This window comes from Pogona vitticeps, chromosome 4 (assembly GCF_051106095.1).
Source record: "Pogona vitticeps strain Pit_001003342236 chromosome 4, PviZW2.1, whole genome shotgun sequence".
Taxonomy (NCBI): Eukaryota; Metazoa; Chordata; class Lepidosauria; order Squamata; family Agamidae; genus Pogona; species Pogona vitticeps.
Genome location: NC_135786.1, coordinates 130434635 through 130452291, shown reverse-complemented (window position 1 = coordinate 130452291; position 17657 = coordinate 130434635). Strand labels below are relative to the sequence as shown.

General features: G+C 40.5%; 1 protein-coding gene across 21 annotated transcripts in view; it reads left to right on the top strand.

The window, feature by feature from the left end:
- LOC110082095 (protocadherin alpha-C2) overlaps nucleotides 1-17657 on the top strand; it is a 239021-nt gene that overhangs the window by 171903 nt on the left and 49461 nt on the right. The gene's annotated exons all lie outside the window — the stretch shown is intronic.

Sequence of the window (17657 nt, the reverse complement as noted above, 5' to 3'; positions counted from 1 at the left end):
AGGGTTAATGTGAGGATAAAGAAGGGAGGAGAAGGAGTGCTGCCCAGAGCCCACTGAAGGAGAGGTGGGATATAAATAATAATAAGCATGTGCCACCACCAGTAAAAGGGCAAAAAGAAGGCAGAGAAAGTTCCTGATGATAAAATTGGTAGGAATAGGGGGCATATCCCAGTGAAGATTTAGGGCACGTGTAGGACATTAGGAACAGCACTGAGAAAGTGCAAGGGGAAATGGCCAAATGACCACCTCTGATCAAGGTTGCTACTTCCTCATTCTTATTGCTGCCTTGCTAAAGGAAGATCAGAGTACTTTTGATAAGATGGAAAAAAGAGGCAGCAGCAACACTTACGTTCTAGGAAAGAAGTAGAGGCATTCCAAAAAATAAATATTTGACCAGAATGTGGACCAATCCACACCTTTTAAAACTATATGCAGGCTGTCACTTTGCTATTCTGAAGGGTAAAAAAGAGTTCCAGAGGAATAGCAGACCTTGAGCACTGAAAAACTGTAAGCACAACCATAGGTATTCCCATGAGAAAGACAAATGGGACATTTCAAGAATCCAGTGTGGCTTCAGCCTCTGTGAGAAGAGGCACGCACAGAAGATGGAAGGAGGGACATGTCACTAGGGAAGAGCACAGTGCCGTAGATAAACCTGTAAATATGGCGTCAAGAAAACAAAAAAACCCAGAAGCAGCTGAGGCTTAGAGGGGGTGAAAAAAGCAACAATGATGCTTTTTTAAAGCTATGTTAGGAGCAGGGAGAATATCAGGGAATGAATAAGTTTGCTGCTGAGGAAAGATGGTGATGGGACGAAAACAAAACCACTCTCAGCTTCCATCACAGTTTTCGTCCACAGGAGAAATTGTTTTAAACTTCCAATAAGTACAACAAGCAATATAAAGAGACACCTGAGGTAGATAAGCAGATGACTGAAAGGCAAATAGGTACTTTATGTTTCGAAAGGCAGTTAATTACATTCGCCAAAGGAACATTCGTGAATAATTTCAAAATTCTTGCCTGAACTCCGAAAGAATTACGAGAGAAAAGATGAGGTACAAAAGACGGGAGGGGAGGGGGAATAGGGTGGATCTAGGAACATATAGACCAGTTTGACATCTATACTGAGAAAAGTAACAGAATAAATTAGTAAGTGCTCACTCAGTGACTGCATCAAAAATAATGGAGATTACTAGGTAGGAGTCATCAGAATTTTTTTTCCAGAAATAAATAATTCCAGAAGCAACCTCACAACTTTTCTTGATAGAGTTACTAATTTGGTAACTCAAGAGTGTTGTGAACATCTTGATTTCTTCAGAGAATTTGACATAGTTTGCCATGATATCCTTGTTGACAAGATGGTCAAATGTGGGCAGGCTGATACAATGCTTAGGTGGATTCATAACTTGCTGGGCATTTGTATTCAATGAGTGCTGATTGTGGCACAGGGCTCTCCTGAAGGGAGATCTTGAGTGGATGGCCAAGGGGCTTTATCCCAGACTCAGTGCCATTCCACATATTTATGAATGGCCTAGCTGAGTGTGTAGAGCAATGAGTATGTAGAGTATGGGCTATCAAATATGCAAGTAACAAGAGGGACAGCCAACACCATAGAAGACAGGATCAGAGTTTAAAAGGATCTCAAGAGGCTGGGAATCTGGATTGAAGCTAGAACAAGATAAATGACGTGCACTAATGTACAAAACATCAAAGTCACAAGTGAAAAATCAGGGAGACTTGGTTTGGCATTAGCACATGTAGAAAAAAAGAAATCAGATATCTCAGCATTTCAAAAGCTGAAAAATACCCATCACTTTTTGAAGTACTGTGCACTCTTGTGCAGCAGCATTAAGAGAAGAATAGCATCTAGCTCCTGGAAAGTAACCACTCAAGATGTTGAATGACCATTAGGAAGGGCTGAAAGAACTCAGTATGTTTAGCTTGGGGAAGAGAAGATGAAGGAATCACAGTACTGCTGTCTTCAAATGTCAGAAGCACTAGTGGGACTAGATCTAATGGATGGAACTTGCAGGGAAGATGATGTTGGCTGAACATCAAGAAAGATTTCTTGATGGTGAGAAATATTTGGCTGTTGACAAAAAAGCTTTGGAAGCTGATGGGCTTTGTTTCCAAGGTTAGGTAGTTATAAGTAGCATTTCAAATACTTTTTAAAAAGGTTTGAAAATATTTCTGTCTATGGTTCTTGGATATTATTGCTGGGGGTACATATCTAGACACATCATTATCCTATTCTCTTAATAACCTAAAGGGATTTTAACATATATTCTGTATGCATCTGCTTGTGTGTGCACATGTATTTAGTATGCTGTTGTCTTAAACTCAAGACTTGTAGTATTATGGTTTTTATAAATTAACTGAAGTATCATTTTTGATACTTTAAGGCAACAAGAAGCAAAATGTTGATTTTGAAGTCAACTGCAACAGTAACTATTTTGCGGAGATATTGAAATGATAGCTGTAACTAATCATTTTTCAAAGTATCTTGCCAAGGTCTGATGTGTGTGGGATTAGTGTATACATTCTTGCTGGCGATGCTGGCTGAGTGATAGTATAACCCATAACAGTTATAGTTCAACGATGTTTGAGAACCATGTCCTAACTATGACCTCTTAGAAGAGTTTTGTCTGTCTGCAAATGACTGCTTTAAATAGACCAAGTTAGTTATGTGCAAAAAGGAAAAGAAACACTGTGGGGCATTTCAGCAGCATTAGTAACCCAATGTCTAGCAGGCAGCAGAGAGATTGTTGGTGGCACTGCTGGGGCAAAAGATCAAGGCACAGGATTTAATGAATGTCTAGTGTTATAATTCATCACTGCTCGATGCATAGGGCAGCCAGGGCAGGATAATCACCTACGGGGAGGAACAAGCTCTGGCAAGCTGTCTTGGCTTTGCTGCTGAAACTCTGCAAGACTAATGCCAGCATTTCTTGCAGGAGGAGAGAAGAACTCCTCCTGCAACGTTGCCAGTGGGCTCACCCCTTCCAGAAAATCCGTGCCATAGCTTGAGTGTTTTACACTCTCTCTCCCATCAGTGAAGTGCTGAAATGACTTATGGCTACAGGCAACATCTTCTGATTGATTGGTTTATCTACCTTTCCTGTCCGTTGCTGTCCTCGGCTATAGAACAGCTCGCTCTGTTTGACTTGGCTGTTACGACAACTCTTCCAGTTCAGTGGAGGAATAAGCCACCAGAGTGGCACCTGGCTTCACAACATAGCCTTCAGCAGGAATGAAAAGTGGAATATTATTATTGGCCAGTTGGCAAAGTGAACCTTTGCCTAGAAACAGTAAAATCTGCCGTCCTCTGCCACCATTTTGAATACTCAGAACAACTGCTTGCTATAGGAGAGGGCCAGCCATTTTGGCACTGCAGAATATTTGTTACATAGACATCCTGTCTCCCCTTCAATGAGTCCAAGGCCATGTACACATCTTCTGTACTTTATCCTCCCAATGATCCTTTGAGTTAGGTCAAACTGAGAGAGAGAGGCAAGTCCCGTTTAACCCAGTGGGTTTTCTGGTTGAGTGGAGACTTGAACTTGGCCCTGGATTGCTGTACTACATGGCTAACTAGGTTTTACAGATCCAGAACACATTCATTTGGGGGGGGGGGAATTTGGATATCCCTTACTCTGTCCCATCGCCGTTAATGGAGAAGCATGCAAGTTCTTTTTTTTTCAATGCCCTTTCCACAGTGGTTCTCACACTGGTTCCTTGCTAAGTTCTGATCAGTATATCTGCTGTCCTCTGGATCATCTGGATGACTCCTTCCTCTGTCAGGTCTCAACCAAGCAGTATTTCACACCAATGTTGTTGGTGCATGCATTCGTCTTTTCCCTTTGCAATAGTTAGATACAGCTCTGGTTACCTCCCATCACCTGGATTGGCCTTCTCTTTATCTGTTCCAAAGCTTCTGCAGCCATAGCACTTTTCTGCATGTTCCAGCTGCAGCAGCAGTGTTCTCTGATTCTGTTGAAGACAGAGCTACAATGTCTTCTTTACAACTTGCCTCCATAGATACCTAAGAACCCAGTATAGCACTTGTAATCTGTACCATCCTGTGCTCAGCTTGCATCTGGCAGGTAGTCTTAGCTTGAAGTCCACTGTTCCTTCCAAATTCTTAGCCACTCTTTCAACAGACATCCAGTCACTCTGTGCTGATGAACTAGCAGTATTCCTACAACAGTGGTTGTTTCAATTCTAGTAGTGGTACTGAGGTGCAAAAGTTTTCCTACAGCTGTTCTGTGGTTGCTATTGTTTGGCAGAGGCTTGCCTTCCTCTTTGACTTTCAAAGACTCTTATCATAGGAGTTGTCATAGTGTCAGTATCTTGGAGACCTAGTGTTTCCAAAAGTTCAGTGCTCTTTCACTTCTGCTTGAGAAGACAGGATTCAACTGCTTCTTTCTCAGCCTGAATGCCTATAGAGTGTGTGAAATCCTGTTGACAGAGCTGTACGTACACTGTAAATGCTGATGACATCACCAGCAGGTCAACTTTATTTTTAATTCAGTTTAATTAAAGGTTTCCTATCTGATCTCCTCAGGGATCCTTTTTGACCTTAGAAAGCGTTTGGGAGCTTCAACAGTGGGGTGGAAGATGGGGTGGGGAAATCTATATAATCCAAAAATTGCCACTGGAAGTCCCATTCCATTTTGTAGATATTAATGGCTTCTACCCACCCCCATCCTAAGGCCCCCAAAGCTTTTCCCAGAAAAAAAAGGATATCTAGGGAAATTCTGAACTCAAGGGGTGGGGAGGGAATAGGAAACTTTAAATTAAATTAAATTACAGATTAACATTGCCTGCTGATGACATCACCAGCATTTATGACGCACAACTCCAGCAACAGGATTTCACCTGTTGCATTTTAAAATTGCATTTCCACTTCTTTCCTAAGGTGTTATAGAACCATAGGATTGTAGAATAATCAAGTTGGAAAGGGCTTATAAGGCCATCAAGTCTAACTCCCTGCTCAATGCAGGAATACAAATCAAAGGCTATCTGACAGGTGCTTGCCTGATTTCTCTTGAATGCCACTATTGTTGGAGCACTCACCACCTCTCAAGGTAATTGGTTCCATTGTTGTACTAATCTAACTGTTAGGAAGTTTTTCCTGATATTCAACTGAAATCTGGCTTCTGTAACTGGAGCCCATTGTTGTGTGTCCTGCCCTCTGGAGCAGGTTAAGAGCAGATTCTGCCCCTCCTCTGTATGACAGCCTTTCAAGTATTTATAAAGTCATATCATATTTCCCTTCATTCTTCTTTTTTCAAGGATGAACATGCCTAGTTCTTTCAGTTTTTCCTCATAGGGCTTAGTTTCCAGCCCCCTGATCATCATTGTTGCCCTCCTTTGAACATCTTCCAGTTTGTTGCCATCCTTCTTGAAGTAGGGTGCCCAGAACTGGACACAGTCCTCAAGTCCTAACCAGTGCCGAATAGAGTGAAAGTAGTACCTTGCAGGTTTTGGAGACTATACTTCTGTAATGCAGCCTAAATAGCATTTGCTGTGTTTTGTAGTCATATCCTACTGTTGGCTTATATTCAGCTTGTGATCTACGATGATTCCAGTATCTTTTTCTTTTGTAGTACTGCTGAGCCAAGTACCCCCATCTTGCAACTGTGTTTGGTTTCTTTTTCCTAGGTGCAGTACTTTGCACTTAGCGCTGCTAAATTTCATTCTGTTGTTTTCAGGCCTATCAAGATCTTTTTGAATTTTGTTTCTGTCTTCCAGAGTATTAGTTATTCCAACCAATTCCATGTCATCCTCAAATTTAATTAGCATTCCCTATTTTCCCTGATCCAGGTCATTAATAAAAATGTGCAAGAACATTGAGCCCGGGACTAAGCTTGTACCGAACTTGTTACCTCCTCCCAGTTTGAGAAGGAGCCATTAATCATCAACCTTTGAGTACAACTCTGTAGCCAATGTTGTATCCACTTGACAATTCCTATATCCAGTCCACACTTGCCATTCAGAATATCATGGGGCACTTTGTCAAAAGCTTTGCTGAAGTCAATATATATCTACAGATTTACCTGTCTATCAGGGAGGTTATCTGATAAAAAAAATGAGATCAGATTAGTCTAGCAGGACTTGTTGGCAAATCCGTGTTGGCATCTAGTTATTGCTGCATTGTTTTCTAAGTGCTTTCATAGTGACCACTTAAGCATCTGTTCCAGAATATTCCCTGGGACTGATGTCAGGCTGTAGTTCACAGGATCCTTTTTGCTCTTTTTGTAGATAGTGATAACATAAGCCCTGCTCCAGTCATCTGCACCTCACCCATTTCCCATGGTTTCATGCAAATAATGGACAGTGCTTCTGACAGTTCTTCAGCCAGCTCCTTGGATGTAGTTCATCCTGCCATGGAGATTTTAATTCATTCAAGGTTGTGAGGTATTCCTTGACTGTTTATCCAGCTACAATCTTGTCCCTTCCACCTGCACTTCACAATTGTCTGGTGGGTCATATTCTGTCCTTGGGAAAGACTGAGCTAAAATAGGAATTAAGTACTTCTGCCTTTTCTTTGCCTTCTGTTATCATTTTTCTTTCTCCATTTAGTAGCTGAGCCACTATTTCTTTTCTCTGTCTTTTGCTACTTATGTACCCAAAGAATACTTTTTTTTGTTTTTGCTTGTAGTGTCTCTAGCTAGCCTCAGCTCATTCTCAGCTTTTGCTCTTCTTATGCAATCCCTGCAATTCCTTGCTATACTCTATTCTCTTCTTTTGTGGCCTGGCCTTCCTTCCACTTCCTGTTTGTTTGTTTGTTTGTTTTCACGTCTTCTCTGAGCTTTTTGCTGTCTTCCACCTTTTTTTTCTTGTTGGAATTGTTTGTAGTTGTGCTTTTAGAATTTCCCGTTGTAGAAACTCCCACCCTTTTTAGACTCCTTTTCTTGTTAGCATCTCCTGCCATGGGACCTTACTTATCTTTGTTCTGAGTTTATTAAAATTGGCTTTTTAAAAAGCCAGCATATATATGTGGCTACACTCTGTTTTGGTTTACTTTGAAATCAAGATTTCTAGTAGAAAATGGTCACTCTGACCCAGGGTTCCCCTTACTGCCACTTCCTCCACCAAGTTGTCTCTGTTGGTTAGAATCAAGTCAAGGACAGCTAGTCTTCTAGTTTTTCCCCTCCACTGTTTTAATTAGCCACAAATGTCAGGAATTTCTTGGATGAACCATACTTGGTAGAATTTGTCTACCAACAGCTATCAGGATAAGTGAAATCTCCCATCGTGACTACATCATGCCACTTTGAAATGCTTGCAATTTGTTTTTCAACAGTTTCATCTGCATCCTCTCCTTGATTGGGCAGTCGGTCCTTGAATTCATGGTCTGTCTGGGTTGCAACAAACAGATCATCAACACAATTCAAAATAAATGTTGGATGGCCATTTAATCTTCTAGTATTTGAAAGCATGGGTCTGCCTCATCTTGCTTGAAGCCTTGCTGTAGCAGAATTTTGTTCAGTTTTTCATTCTAGGCTCTTATAACCTGTTTTGGTCCATAATAGGTCTTTCTTCAGTTTGCAGTTGTTTCATGTACAGCTGCTTTGCAATCTCTCCATGAAGGAGTGCAATTTTGACATCAAGGTACTTAACTTTCATGTGCTTAAAGGCAGTAACTTTAGGAGCATTCTTATGCTGAGCTTGACATTGGGTGAAGGTTTCATCTAAGTATTCTCGAAGGCTTTCATGGCCAGGATCTGATGGTTGTTGTGGGTTTTTTGGGCTCTTTGGCCATGTTCTGAAGGTTGTTCTTCCTGACATTTCGCCAGTCTCTGTGGCCGGCATCTTCAGAGGACTGGAGTGGGAACTCTGTCCATGCTCTGTTTCATCTAAGTTTTCTCCATACTTGTTCAAGAAACATTTGGCACTAAAATTGTCTTTTAGCATTCCCCTTCCCCTTCTGTACTCTGTTCACCTGATGACCCACTTGCACCCGAAAGCTCTTTTGTTTGGTGGTAGCTGGGTTAGGGTCCACATCTCTTTTGTATCCAGTGTTTCTATCACTTCCTTTGCATCTCTCTCCATGTAGCAGCTTCAGCTGCTGACATCTTGTCAGTCTTCTCCCTGATGGCTGGTCCAATAGATGCCATCAACATTGCAAGTTAGGATAGATGAGGAGCTGGCACTCCTTTTTTGAGCTACAGTCAGGCTCTGAGGGCTGGCTGTGGAACTTGGGGCAGCATCAGTGCCTCTTCCAGTCCAACAGTGTCAGTATCCCAGTTTGTGTCATCTTCTCTTTCTGTACAGCTCCATTCTCCTGTATCATTTTTTTTCCTGTTCTCTGTTTGAGTCAGGTTGTGAAGGGCTTGGCACTGCAATGTCAGGGAGAGGCTCAACATAGTGCCCTTCCTCTAATGAGTTCCCTAACAAAGTCCCTCTTTTATTAGCTCTCCTTTGTTCTTCAAAGTAGATCACCACTCTCACACTGCCTTCACCTGTTCACAAGTCCATTATTTTATAACCCTTGCTTACAAGAGCATGCTAATCAAAAAAGCCTTTTGTGTTCTACAGTCTAGCTTAACCCTTTTCTACTTACACAAATAGGAATATATTATGCTTTCAAAATCTCTTATGTGCCCCAGTGTTTAGCGCTCTGCCATGTATAGTTGAAATTGGGTCTTCGAGGTGCCCTTGGTTGTCTATCTATTCTGGAGTTATGTTCCAGTCATGATTGCAGTGCCCTGTAGTCTGCTGGGCAGTTCTGCATCTGCTCAGCAAGTGGAAAAATGCATCTTGTCATCTCTAAAAGAGATCTTCAGGCTTGTTTACATGGATCCATTTGAAGCTAACTGGTGTAGGCTAAATAGGGTCACTTAAGGTTGGCTAGAGGTCTGATATGTTGTTTGGTGCTATCTTTGCATCCAAATGGCATACTCACCTCATTCGACCTTATTTGCTCCAGTTCCTTTGAGAAAGGAAAACAAGTCTTTCTTTGCTCTTCTTGTCTTCTCCCACTTCTGGGAGGAGGTTTCCTTTTCCTTTTTGAAAGTAATGCAGTGCATCAGCTTAATACACTCTAATACAGTTTTAAAAACCCTTTTATTTTTTTTCTGCCCCTCCATAGAGCATTTTTTCCTCCATCCTCTACTGTGTAGAGTGGCCAATATTTGGCAGTGGATTTGATTACAAACAGGTTCTCCAACTGACGTGTATGAGAAAAGAAGACACCCCCTCTCCTCCTGCTTCTGGGAGAAATTTTCAATTTTTCTTTGCTTTTTTCTAAGTGATGCAGTGCATCATTGCTGTCCTAACACAGTTTTTTAAAAAAACCCAACTTTTATTTCCCCTGCCCTTCCAAAGAGCAGAGGAAATGTTGAATTTTCCAATATCATGAAGTGGTTAAGCTATCTTAAGACATTTAACAATAATGGGAGATTGAAACCAGCTGGCAAATTAAAGGCAGGAAACTTTGCTTTGGTTTACTTCCATCAATCACATGTCCTGGAAACAAACCAAAATGGAGAGATCCTATTTGCACACAAAAAAGCAGCTGCTGATAGGGACCCAGAAAGCTGTTGGTAGGAATACTCTGGTGATGGGCTGGTTGACTCCAGAAATTATGTTATGTGATTACGTGAAAAAAAATGAGTGAATGAGCCCATCCTTACAGAATACTAAATAGCAGGACAAATGCCTATCTGATTGTACCTTTAGTCTTCTTTTTCCTGCTCCTATTTTCTCAGGGGTATGTGGCACACTCTTCCTGTGCAAAATACCATATTTCTCTGGGAAGGTTTGTGGTGTGGTGTGAGATGTACTCATCACAATTGTCACTTTGAAGGGCTTTGGGCTTTTTTTTTCCAAATTTGTTGGTCACCATAGCCATGTATTTCTTGAGTATCTTGTAAATCTCATTTTTCTCCTTTAGTGCATACATAAAACGATCCCTTGAGAAATTAGCCACAAAGATTAGAATACATTGGTTTTTCCCTAGTGATGGTGTACTATGTAGTTGATATGTCACTATGTATTAGATCTAGCATCATGGTGCTTCTCTCACAATTCCTAGTAGGAATAAAGATCCAACAAATCTAATGAAGATTTGATACAGCTTTATCTGCTTGTGCTCTTTGCAACATGTGGGTTTACCTTGATGCCTGTAGCAAGGTTCTGATTCTGTAGCTCTAGGATCAGGTTTTGGGTCACAATTTCAGAAACATCTATGCCATACCTCAAGGCTCTTTCCCCCTTTCTCTGCATGTGTTTCAGCTGCTTGTTGAGATGAAAGACTCTGTTTATAACTACCATCACATCAACAGGCTTGGAAACAAAGTTCTCTGGATTCTTTTAAATTTGTTTTAAATATTGATTTTACTTACCATTTTAATATAATACTTGTTTAATTCTTTTAAATTATGAAAGCTTCCTTGGGTCCTTTTAAGGAGAAAGATGGGATAAAATAAAAATATTTGAAATAAATAAATATACTTTGGGGTCTCACTGCTGTTTACCAGCCTGTGTTTAGAATCAGCCATTAGGCACTGCCTTTGCTCTCTGCGTTCAACACCTGTACAGCTACCATTGATTAAGCATTGCCCAGGGCAGGGGGAGGGATAACATCTGGCTAGATGGCCCTTCCCACTACAGTTGTAGCAACAATGCAATTTGCTTTGGAAATGGTTTTCTTTTTGGAGTCCCTTCCATCCAGTAAGTGATTTTGGTCACTTGCATTTGGAGCTTTCACAAGTAAGCGTCTTTGCTCAGTAATTCCTTCCTTGAGGCACTCAATGCATTGTTGAATTCCTCTCTTCTCCCCACATCCAAAATAGAGAGAAAACACCAACATTCTCTCCTAGTATTCCCAAAAGGAATCCCAGTTTTTGCTGATCATTCATGTCAAACCTAGTCAGATTCAAATGATCAAATATAATAATCAAAGCAATCATATGTTTCTCATGATTTCTTTTTTTGAATCAAGCCTTAATTTTACAAGTTCCCTTACCCAGAATGTCTGTGATTTGAAACTGGCAGATCTTTAGGATGTTTCTGATGTCTTCAGCATCCTTTTTGCAGTTTTGCAATTGTTAACATAGTTGGTCATCTACCAGACTCTCAAATAACATTGCCTTGGCTTTTAAAAAAAAATCACTATTCTTTCATTGTCCAATGTCTGTATATTGTTCTGGCTCTGGCTGTTCAGTTCAGAAACATGCATCTTAGACTTCTAGAACAATCCTCAGTCTGCATTACCATTGGGGGGGGGAAGCATTATTTAACCTTGGAATTTTCCCAGTAAGGCATAGCCATTCTTTATTTCTGAGCACAATGTTTGGTTATCAGAAAAAGTTGGAAGTAGGGGCAGATAGAGGAAAAATTGAAGACTGAGAGGAAGAAAAGATTGGTTAGCTGTTATCTCTCTCGTGGGCAAAAAAGCACTCTCATCTGGGCCTATGACTTGGAAGTATCTAGTTATTTCATTGTTTAATGCAGAAAAAAACATGAAGAGATCTGCCCAGTCTCACCCCTCCCCTTGGGAGAAAAAGATTGTTCTGAATGCTATTCTTGGTTTTTTTAAAAAAAAGACAAACCTTTCACTTACAATTCACAGCTTTGTTCTGTTATACTATACAGTATATCATGGTGCTAGTTCTCCTCATGTCTTATCTTTAGAGCACTGAGGAACTGCAACTAACAAAAGAAGCAACAAGAAAGAAGGGAGAGTTGCAACAATTTTGCTGCACTGAATCAGACAGAGAATCACTGTGCACAAGATGTACAAAAGAATGCATGGTAGAGGAGGGAGTTCAATAATGCCCTAAAATATGCCATCAGTGTCCACATATTGTAGATCACATGTATACAAGTGTGCATGTACCCAAGTCTTGAATTCTCCTTTTCTCCTTACTCCACAAACATGAGCTTGTTTACTAATTTAGTGACCAGCTGGATAGGGCTTCTGTGAGCACTATTCCAAGGATGATTCACACTGGCCATCTTGCAGAGTTTTAAATTTCTGGTAAAATTAACTCACTGTGAGACATTTTTTTAGGAGAAAGAATTTTCAAAGTCGTTTCACTTACAGTTGTTTGAGATTACAAACTTGCATATACTGCTTTCTATTGCATACATACATATATTGCATATGTAGCAGCAATCAACTGAACAGATCGTCAGCAACAAACAGCTGCCACCAACTGATGAAAAAGAGGAATAGAACTCTCAGCAGAGAGGTGGGTCTGTCTTTGAATTCAAAAGCTGGCAGGAATGATTGGTCAGATCTGGACAGATACACAGTCACCCCAGCTCAGAATAGCCCTTCCCAGCCACTCAAACTACAGACAGCATGTGGGGTTGTAAATGTAATTCCAACTGGTCAATCAATATTAGAAATGCTATGAAATGTCATGATTTTTTTTAAATCAACCCCCCTTTTTTAAAAACAAAATCTTCAGAAGTGTTTTTTTTTTAACATTAGATCCATATAGGATACAGAATTGTTTATTTATTTACTGTATTTTTATTTTGCCATTCAACTTAAAAAAGGAGGCAACTTTTGCTAGGCAACAAACGAAACAATAAAACTATTAAAATATGACAAGAACCCAATAAACATCAAAACAGTTTAAAAGGCCAGTTTAAAGAGATGGGCCGTAAAAGTAGCAAAATGAAAACCAGTCAAACTTTGATGGGAGGGCAGGCCATGACTGGGAAATGTGTGCCTGTCAAGAAGATCTCTACAGGAAATGGTGCTCTCAAGAGGGCCTTTCATAAAATTATTTACATTTGGACAGGCTAACAACGAAACAGGGAGTCTCACAGTCTGCGTTACATTGCCAGACCTTGAAGCATTTGGAGCTTGAAAGGTTAAAACCAACACATTGAATTGGTCCCAGAAATCAATTGACAGCCAATGCAGGACTTTCACTTTCATGACCACAATACCACATACCAGTCAACAGTTTAGCTGCTACAGTTTCTACTAGCTGAAATTTCTGAACACAGTTTAAGAGGAATCGCGCATGGAGGGTATCATCATAGTTAAGACAGCATAACCTGCCACGTCAGGTCGACTCAAGAAAGATGACAGCTGGCACCCTAAACAAAATTGTGCAAAAGTCCTCCTCATTACTTCTGCACCTTGGTGTTCAGGGACCGTGTGGGTCAAAGTGTATTCCCAGACTACACACCTCATGTTTTGAAGGGAAACAACACCTTCCAGAATAGGTTGAATCCCAGTTCCAGAGCCAATTTGTCCACTTCTGTTGTTGTTTATTCGTTAAGTCGTGTCCGGCTCTTTGTGACTCCATGGACCAGGGCACGCCAGGCCCTCCTGTCTTCTACTGCCTCCCGGAGTTGGGTCAAATTCATGTTGGTCGCTTCGGTGACACTGTCCAACCATCTCATCCTCTGTCATCCCCTTCTCCTCTTGCTCTCACACTTTCCCAACATCAGGGTCTTTTCCAGGGAGTCTTCTCTTCTCATGAGGTGGCCAAAGTATTGGAGCCTCAGCTTCAGGATCTGTCCTTCCAGTGAGCACTCAGGGTTGATTTCCTTCAAAATGGATAGGTTTACTCTCCTTGCAGTCCAGGGGACTCTCAAGAGCCTCCTTCAGCACCACAATTCAAAAGCATCTTCGGCAGTCAGCTTTCTTTATGGTCCAGCTCTTACTTCCGTACATCACTACAGGGAAAACCATAGCTTTGACTATTCGGACTTTTGTTGGCAAGGTGATGTCTCTGCTTTTTAAGATGCTGTCTAGGTTTGTCATCACTTTCCTCCCAAGAAGCAGGCGTCTTTTAATTTTGTGGCTGCTGTCACCATCTGCAATGATCATGGAGCCTAAGAAAGTGAAATCTGTTACTGCTTCCATATCTTCCCCTTCTATTTCCCAGGAGGTGATGGGACGAGTGGCCATGATCTTAGTTTTTTTGATGTTGAGCTTCAGATGGTTTTTTGCACTCTTGTCTTTCACCCTCATTACAAGGTTCTTTAGTTCCTCCTAACTTTCTGCCATCAGAGTGGTATCATCTGCATATCAGAGGTTGTTGATATTTCTTCCGGCAATCTTGATTCCGGCTTGGGATTCCTCCAGTCCAGCCTTTTTCATGATGTATTCTGCATATAAGTTAAATAATCAGGGGGACAATATACAGCCTTGTTGTACTCCTTCCCAATTTTGAACCAATCAGTTGTTCCATATCCAGTTCTAACTTGAATTCATATCTTTCCCCAAATTTCTGAATTCTGAGAGTCAAGACAATTATTAAAGAAATTAAGGAGACACTTTTTTTTCTTACTGTGCCAAAAAGTTTTATCTGTTTTATGCAGATGTCACCTAGGTCTGCTGCTTTGCCATTTTTGTAACTATAAGTTTTTCTAGTTCACTTAAGCTGAATAGTCTTTAAGGTCTTTGGTCTCCAGTTGCTTGTTTCTTTCTAGTTTAAGTTCTAATTTCCTGTGGTGATGTTCAGATCTGTCATTAAGGAATTCACAGGTTCTTTGATTTGTGTGGCTTTAGTTTAGTTGTTAAAAATTATCAGGGTTTTTAAAACTACTTCTTGACATTTATTTCTTCCATCAGTTGTATCCAATGTATGTGTTTTAGTTTCTCAGAATAAAAAAAAAAAAGAAATTAATCACTGTCCAGCCAAAAGGTCTCTTCAAGGGATTTTGTTCAAATGGTGAAACAACAATTCATGTGGGTGACTATTGCCAATATAGGGCCTTGGAGGTAGTTGGATCTGCCTCCTTGGGAATGGATCATCGGGAGGACATTTTCACTGCCTCAGTGAACTAGCCATAGGTCTCTGGGACTTAAAGGATGTTTGCTATGATTCCATCCAATGTTGTACTGAAAGTCTGCCTATTGACTTTTTAAAAATTATATTTCCTGTGAAATTGTACTGTTGATGGCTTGGCTACCAACATAAGAAATCAGCTTGAACCCAAAATTATGGACTTACGTTGCTTATTTGGAATTGGGGTACAGACTGACTTCATAGGCTGTTGGGCTACAAGCTCACTAGCAATGATCATCTCCAGGTTACAGCCACATTGCCATCTTCTGCTATTGAAAGAAGGAGGAACTTTGTGATAATGAACAAGGGCTACTTGGGATATTCCTGCCCATTTTAGCACAACTTCTTCTACCAGCAGGCCTTTGTAATCTTCCAACATAGGGGCCCTTCAGCAACAATGGCAAAATGGTGTATGTGACAAACAATACAGAAACTCAATGGTGAACTGAATAGCCTCTGTGGACCTCTGTAATATGAGCAGGAGCTCTACAACTTGCTAGGAAATGAAAACACAAGGGCCCTTGTGAACACGTCAGTGTGGCATGTCCTGAAGGCATGAGCATGAATCCTAAGATTTCCACATTGCCTATTCCCTAGGATTTCAGGTCCAAAGCCTGGGAACAGAGAATGGACCCAACATTTGAGTACCTGAGTCTTGAGACCTGGTGCCATCCTATGAACCTTGTCCATGTTGATTGGAGCTAATGGGAATTCTGATCCAGCAATATCTGGAATTTCTCACTCCTAATATAGTGGATGGTCCTTGATTCACATTAAAATCAATTTGGCTAGCCAATTTAATATATGTTGGTTGATAGTTACTTCCATTACTTCCCCTCTCGTTTATTTCTTGTATGTACATGTAATATCGTCTGGTCTTGTGGAAAGAATAGGTTTATGCAACAAGGTGAATGAAAAGTTTTTCTTAAGTCCTGTGTAGAAAGAAAGGTAGGACAATTAACTTTTAAATTAATTATGATAAATAATCATGATCGGAGACATTATGATAAAGAAGTCGTGATCTGAGACATGTGTGGTGCAATGGTGATTTTTCTCCTTTGCAGACATTCATTACTGGTGTAAGGAACCCTGGGCTCAAACTATATGTTACACTGAGTTTCATGATTTCTTGCTTCTGGGAATTGCCGTTTTAGCTCAGGGCTACATAATTAAACTAAGTCTGGGTGGGGGAAGGGATTGACGAGAGAGGCTTGACTGTCTTAAAAATCATTTTTCAAGCAGCATTCCCATCCATGACTGAAGAGATCCCTCGCATCTCCCTCTGCTTATTTTTTAGGGCTTCACAAAACTCTTTATCATATGATGATATAGAAAGTTATTATCAGAGCTGAGATTTGAAAATGGTCATAGGCTTTTGTCCCCCCATTTCTTCCTTCTGTGTGTCTGGCAGATTTCTGTTAATATACAAGCTGTGCAGATATGAGAAAATGTCTGCTTCTGCCAAAAATCTGCTGCAGTCGGCAAGCCTCATAGAATGTAGTGCAATTCTCTGCAGTCCATAAACCCCAGCAGAAAAACCATCACAGGCAGAGAGTGTCTCAAATTCACTCTTCACAGGAGGCTGCACTTAATAGGAACTCGGAGAGACAGCTACCAGTAGAAGAGGGTGGTTATCTCACTTCAACAGGATAAACAAGCAAAATGGATTTTTAAAACAATGGAATCTGTCTTTCAGCATATTTTGTTGTGTTCTTTACAGCTGAAACCTACCATATCTACTTAGAAGTTCTGAAGTAGCTTAGTGATGAGACTTTGAGACATAATTTCTTAACACTCAATTTTTCCTCTCCCTGCTGTGGGCTTTTTTTTAGTTTTGCATGTAATAAATTACTCATGGCACATATTTATTTTTTCCTTATAATTATTGGAATTTTTTTTATTTGCTCGTAGCAGGTTGCATCCCACTGAAAAACGAACTGAAATATATGCATGGTTGGATATGTTGTTTTTATTATAGTTGTCTTTAACATTGATTTATAATGAAACTTCATTATCTGAAACCCCTTAGAATTCTAAGAATCATGGTAGCATTTGGTCAAATCCTTCATTTTGTAGTAATAAGATCAAAATAGATGTGATGGGGGCAATCGTATCTCATCTTCCTGTAAATGACCATGGAAACCTTTGTAGAACAAAAGATGCAGGTGACTGAGGGGAGCTGAGTACTTTACTCTCACTATACTCCTACGCCCTATTATTTTAAGCTCCTTTTATCCACCCAGCTCCAATACCCTGACTAGGATTAAAAGAGAAAAGTGCCCAAAGCAAGGGCAGATCATGACTAGGGCAAAGAAAGTGACTCCACCCAAAGGTGTGGGGGTGAGATACCTCCTTTGTTGTGGTACACAAGCTGCTCCTGACCGGACGTGATGGCACATAACGAGGTTAAGAAACAACTCACACACACACCTCTTGTATTGTTAAAAGCAGATCCCTATTCCACATTGTAACTGCAAAGGAGGAAATAATGAGCATGGCTGTGCCGTCATATATCATCGTAATGTCCTTGGAGGTTGCTAGTGGTGTTAGACATTAGTACCATTGCTGTTATGAACAAAATCTAAAAAAGAAGTGGCAAAAGTTCTCTGCGTATTTTTTACTCATGGGAATAAGTTTCAATGTGATTTTTAATGAATTGATAGATTTGTGTGGTATACAATTTTGTTTTAGAAGTAAAATACTTCTGTAAAATTAGAAAAGGAGACTGGGAAATGGCCAACTTCACTAGAGCTGTAGACCATGACAGAATACTTGGCGTTAAGTCAAGCTGCTAGCTCCAACTCAAGGAGATCCGCTGAATCAGCTGTTGACAGCTATAACAACATTTAACATAAATGTCACCAGTTTGATGGGTCTGTTCTAGCT